Below are 6,879 nucleotides of genomic sequence, written 5' to 3' on the forward strand. Positions count from 1 at the left end.
GCAGTCTTCTTAGTTTTGCTACAGAAATTGGACAGTAAGGATAGGAAAAAGGAACACCAGGGAACTTGATTTCTAACCAATTTCTGCTTAATTGGGATCAGGTGGATTTCCAGCTTGATAGTTAAACTCTGGCATGTTGAGTTGTTAGTTGATTGGTTGCCAACACTTACTAATACTTACATTTTTTAAACAGTTTCTAAAAACAACTTTTAATCTGGTATGTAATTAGGGTGGTTTGTTCTGCAAATATATTGGACAGCCTCAATAAAATGGAAGACTCCAATATTTTAAAAAAGCAGGGGTGGGCAAGCTGGATCCCAGGGACAAGAGCAGTTCTCCAGCTCATTTTCTCTGGCCTCGTCTAGAGCCCTCACCAACTAGAGATATTGTTAAGCTGAGATCTTATAGAGATGAAGAAACCAAGACTAACACCAAATATCCAAATCCGCAGTTGTGTGAGAAACTCCTATTCATTTGAAATTCTCCAGCTGAATATTTGCTTCGCACAAACCTATTTGTACTCCATGTCTATTCTCAAGAATTATGGCAACACCAGAATGTTAAAGATCATGTATCAACACATGAAATATTGGTTCAATCCTGCTATGGATTTAGCACTGTGGTAAATCTCTGATCCTCCAGATGTTGCAAAACAACTCACTTGGCATCCCTAATATCAGCCATGCTAATTAGCTACTGGGAGTTGTTCAGTGACGTCTCATCCCCACCTCTGCTTTAATTCGTTTCTCAGCCAGTTCTGACTTTTTGGACTCTGATGGACGTGTCATCAGAATTGTCAAGGAGTAGTAACTGCACCTTTGGCTTCTTGTAAAGTCCCACTGGTGTTATCAGAAAGCATCTAGCCACCTTTTAATTAACCATCCTCCTTTTTTCCCAAGTGTCTTCCCCGCTTGTCTTCGATGGCTCTTGCCCTCACATTACAGATATACCTTTTTTTATTCATTTAATATTTTTGACCCAGTTTTCACAGCTATGTAAACCATGGCCTTCACGGTGCAGCTTGGTTATCTAGTATCATTGACAAGCACAATGGTAATAAAACAGTGATGAAAAAAATCGTTTTCCAACGAAGGCAGGCATTTATAACCAATTTCCTGACCTCCCAAAAACCTTCCCAGTGAAACTGATTTAAGGTCTGGTGAGTTTCAAGCAGCAGCTGGCAGAGTTGTTCTAATCAACCAATTAAAAGTCAGGGAACTGGAACTTACGGTTTGAAGGGCTTCAGTGACAGACAGGAATCCGCGATCGTGCACGGTTTCTGCTTGGGCTTGCCGCTGGAGCGCCCCGAGCCAGCTGGTTTCGGGGCTAGAGGTGGTGAAGAAGGGGGAGACTGCCAGCAGGGTCGAGGAGAGCCGCATCTCTCCTCCTCAACTGGTGAAACTCCCTTTCCCGAAGGCGGTAGGAGCGGTGGTCAGAAATGGCCACCTCAAAGAAGTACTCAACCGGAGAAGAACGTGCAGGAGGAAGATAAGTGAAAGTTTTGGCTGACCGGACTAAGTTGAAAAAGCAATAACTAAGGTACCCTGGAATTTAAATTTTACAAGAAATAACATCGCTCCCAAAGAAGAGTCGGAAGCAGCAAAAGAAAATGAAAAGGGAAAGGTTTGACTTTTTTTTTCTTCTCTCTCCTTCCTTATATTGACAATTAAGAATAAGAAATTGGAAAAATCCGCTTTGGCATCAATAGGCAATTAAACTGAAAATATAACTAAATGCCAAAGGGACAATAAAGATTTCTGGACATTAAAAACTTTTTCTTCTATAAACAGGAAGGGAGAGAAAAAGAATAAGGGCAGGATCTGGAAGAGGGAGGAGACTGCCTGGACTTTAAAAGAATCTAAAGTAAAACTTCAATAAGACTTCTAAAAGATACATTTTAACTGAAACTTTGCAACTAAATAGTAACCCCAGGAAGAGAAAGTGGAAAAAAGAAGAAAGAGCAAAAAGAAACAGTTTGCGTGTATTTGGATTACTTGGTGATTTTTGGATTTTTGGCTATTATATTTGAATGACTAAAATAAATCGGGTGGTTGTTTAAAAATTTCTACAATGGCATTACTTTTGGATGAATTGAAAATGGAACTTAAAAAGTATAAAGAAGACGCACAAGAAGGGAAGGGTTCCTTTGGCTTCGTTTTTCAGTTCTTAGAAATGGAGATTTGGAACTATGAGCAACAACAAGAGAAGACTGCAAAACAAGAAGACTGGGACAAAGAAGAAGCCATCTTTAATGAACAAGTAACTCTATGTGGGGAAGAAAAAGGAAAGGGGGGAAAGAGGATGGAGAATTTAAGACTTAAAAAAACAAACAAAGAAAAGAAAAATAATTCAAAAAATAAGTATAATACTGGAAAGCAACAGAAAAGGGAATACAGAAGAGGGAAGTAGAGGTAGAGACAAAGGGGTAAAAAGGGGAGGGAGAAGAAGAGAGGGAAGAAGGAAAGGAAAAGAAGTCACAAAGGTCTGGAGCAAGATATAAAGAAACAGGACCTATTTAGAGATAATGGGTAAAAATTTAACTGAAAGGGGGATCCTGTAAAGGTACATGAGATTGTGTTGTTATATTTGAAATAGAAATAACTTTAGAAAATTGGAAACAACATATGATTAGAATGAGGGATAGAATGGTTAGTGTAACTTAGTGAAATGTTTGTGAATAAAGTAAATGAAATAAAATAAATGAGAAAATTGAATTAGGAAGGAATGGGAACACTTTAACTAGTCAATGTTTTATAAAATATAAGTGAAGAGGGGGGGAATTGATTATGGAAAGTTTATAATTGTTCCCATAGAAGTATGATACTTAATTGAAAAGTAACGTGAAAAATCTTAAGACTTTAATGAATATTAATATTAATGATAGAATTGAATTGGAATGGAATGTTTTAATTATATACATTTATAATTTTTTCTTTTTCTTTCTTTCTTTTTTTTTAAAGAATACTGTGTGTAGTTTAAGAATGTACCAAACAGAATCCGAATGGAGGCTACGTATTATATTGAGTGTTATAACTTTAGGGGAAAGATATAAAGGCGTCATACTCCAATCAGTAACTACAGGAGAAATTTTGTTTAATGAGAAAAGATAATAGACAATTGAAACAGGACAGACAAAAAATATAAATATAATTATTTGAATTGAGATGAAATAAATACAATAAAATTGAGGAAATTAAAAGAAGGGAGAAGCTATGTAGAAAATGTAAAATTGTAATAAGATATGGAATAGAATATAAAAATGAGCATGAACCTGAAATTGTGTCTGCACGAAGAAATATAACCCAGGATTATGCTGCTTTCAAAAAAGATGTTTTAATTGTGTTTCTTTTCTTTTTGTGAAAACTCAAATAAAATTTACAAAAAAAAAAAAAAAAAGTCAGGGAACTGAGCTGGTTAACTTGCCCTTTGAGTTGGAGAGAAAAACAGCTCAGGAAGAGACAGCTTGTTTAAGTAATATGTCTGCCCTGCAAGGGAGCCAAAAAAAGAAAAAAATGGGGAAATGGGTCAGGCCAAGGACATTGCAAGAGCAAATTTTATTTGAGTGAGACCACAACAGCTACCAATGACCTTCACAGCAGAACAATCACAGCAGCTGTAAACATATGGGGAAAAAAACTGGCAAAAGAGAGCTGATTTAGGAGAACAACAGAATATTGTACAGGTAGCTCTTGACTTACGACCACAACTGAACCCAAAATTTCTGTTGCTAAGCAAGACAGTTGTTAAGTGAGTTTAGACCCATTGTACAACCTTTCTTGCCACAGTTAAATGAATCACTGCAGTTAAATTCGTAACGTGGTTTTAAAGTGAATCTGCCTTCCCCATTGACTTGGCTTGTCAGAAGGTTGTAAAAGCTGGTTATGTCATCTTGGGATGCCACAGACGTCATAGATATGAGCCATTTGTCAAGCATCTGAATTATTGATCACATTACCATGGGGATGCTGCAATGGCCATGTGGAAAAATGGTCATAAGTCACTTTTTTATAATGCCGTTGTAACTTCAAACGGTCCCTAAACAAATGGTTGTAAGTCAAGGATTATGTGATGACCCAGGGCACGGCACAAAGGCAACACAGTCAGATAATAAGAGTCCGTTTATTAGCTCCAACTTTGCCCCCAGTGTCCAGGTTACCTTCTGGCTGGAGAAGAACTCTCCCAGGAGCAGCCTTTAACTGCAGGAAATCAAGTCCAAAACATGGTCAACAAAAACTGTAACTTTTAAGTCCAATCAAGCCAAACTGAGGTAATTAGTTTGGCAGGGCAGGAGCAAGAATTCCATACGTGAAGGCATGGCAAAACTCACGTGGTTGGGAAGACGCCAGGAACACAGATAAACAATGACAACACAGGATAAAGTCACCTTTGCTCCCAGCAGCTGCCACAGTCAGCCTTCAGTTCTTACAAACTTTCATCCCAGGTGTGGCTAATGAAGGGAATTAGGGCCCTTTCCTCCCCGTAAGCCATGCAATCCATGTTGCTCTCTTCTCCATTCCTCCCTGCATGCCCTAGGATGAAGAGGGCGTGGGCCTGGGTCTTCCTCTGAACTCCCTCTCCCCTGTTCTATCTCTCGCTGCTCTGCCCAGCCGGACTTTGCCCTTCCCCAACCTCCTCCATAGCCAATGGACCCACACTCCCATTCCCTGTCAGCTGTTCATCTTCCTCCTCAGATTCAGACTCTGACAGGGACATGGCAGATTACCTGTACAGTACTTTCTATATTCAAAACAAGTGGAATATATACTAGGATTAATGATTGGTGAGAAAACATTCTGTACAAGTCCAGAGGCTGTGACAAAAACTGGAAATAAATCCAGTGAGTGTTTATTATTACTATTATAGTATTAAACAAGTATAGCAGGTATAAATAAAAGGAATGAATAAAAATGGTAAAATGCCTAATGCTACTGTAACAACGGGCAGATTATTCTGTACCTATATATTGCAAGAATTATCATATACACACCTAGGTAGGTCAAGGCATTTCCCAAATTCAGTATTTGAATGCCGCAGGCATGTTTTGACCTACGACCTACGACCACAATTGAGTCCAAAATATATGTTGCTAAGTGAGACATTTGTTAAGTGAATTTTGCCCCATTTTTCTTGCCATGATTGTTAAGTGAATCATAGCAGTTGTTCAGTTAGTAACAGAGTTATTAAGTGAGTTGACTTGGCTTATCAGAAGATTGCAAAAGCTGATCCTGGGACACTATAACCGTCATAAATTGGAGTCAGTTGCCGAGGGTCTAAATTTTGATCACGTGGCTATGGGGATGCTGCAGTGGTGTGCAGAAGTCACTGTTTTCAGTGCCATTGTAACTTGGAACGGTCATTAAATAAACTTTCAAATTGTGGAGGTTAATCCCAACTTTTTATACTGGAGAAAGGAACAGAGTATACGGCCAGGCTAAAATAGCTGTACTGTAATGTCTCTTTTCTTAGTTGTTTTCTTATACACACTTAGACGTATATAAACAACAGTTCCAACAGTTCATTTAGTGACCATTCGAAGTTACAACGGCACTGAAAAAAGTTACTTATGACCATTTTTCACACAACTGTCACGTGATCAAAATTCAGATGCTTGACATCTGGTTCATATTTATGACCGGGGCTCTGTCCCAGGGCCATGTGATCCCCTTTTGCGACCCGAAAAGCAAAGTCAATGAGGAAGCCAGGTTCACTTCACAACTTATGTTACTAATTTAGCAATTGCAATGATTCACTTAACAACAGTGGCAAGAAAAGCCGTAAAATGGAACAAAACTCAACAAATGTTTCACTTAGCAATGTAAATTTTGGGCTCAGTTGTGGTCGTAAGTCGAGGACTACCGGTAGACATACACATATCGATCTTGTGTGTAAAATATACTCAGTGACAAGAAGTGCCAAATTAATATTGTAACTGGAAGAAATAAAATTAACATAAGGTTTGGGGTGTAAAAGTGTTAAGTTCTGATTAATACAAGAAAGAAACATAAGGGGATCTATGTTATTCACAAAAAAGATTATCACAACAGGAAAATAAAATTGCAGATTCACTTTTATACCGGTACTTTAACAAATAGTACAGATTTAACACTGAGGAATCAGCTGCAAAATAGAGCACACATTTTAAACATTTTTGTAAAAAGTTAATCTCCTTCCAGATGTTTTCTTTAGAGATCTGAATTCCCCTGGCAATTTAGACTCCCTATCATTGTGGGTGGGGAAAAAAAAACATTGCAAAAGTCATGGTTGCTCTATCGGTGTCCTTGGTGAGGAGTGCTCTCATCTCTGGCCAAACAAGAATAATAAAAGTGGGACAGGAAAGCAGGAACAAGGGAAAAAAATAAGGAATAAAAAGTGAACTCCAATTAACCCCTCATGTATTTGACAGAAAAAGCACTGTTTCTTATTGCCATTCGCATAATTTTCCCAGAGCCATTGTTGACAGAGATGAAATGTATATACTCCTGCATGAGTTATTTTGCTTTTTATGAGCGCCTGCAATTCAACCATCTGTCCTCACACATACCATTTTCATACATTTATGAAGAAAGCAGCACACCACCCTTCTTGTGAATGAGTGCCTTCAGATTCAGGACTTGCTGAGCAATAAGGGCTGCTCTGTTGAAGAGGCAGGTTTGGAAGAAGATTGAGAAAGTTCTCTGAAGACAACAAGTAGAAACCTCCAAAGAAAATATCTGCTGGATTACTTTTATCAGGTCTGCAGAAGCAAACTTCTCACTCTTCCATCCTGCCTAGCCTAGCTTGAGTTGATTCCCCAGGGAGAGAAGACAGCCAGATCCTCCTGGTGGAAAATCTTCCTAAGAGGGAACAAAGGGGGAGAGAGTGAGCACCCAACTAATGAGT

The sequence above is a fragment of the Notechis scutatus genome, chromosome 1 (genome assembly GCF_049901735.1).
Source record: "Notechis scutatus isolate UNSWTSFEM ecotype Mainland chromosome 1, rNotScu1.2, whole genome shotgun sequence".
NCBI classification, from domain to species: domain Eukaryota; kingdom Metazoa; phylum Chordata; class Lepidosauria; order Squamata; family Elapidae; genus Notechis; species Notechis scutatus.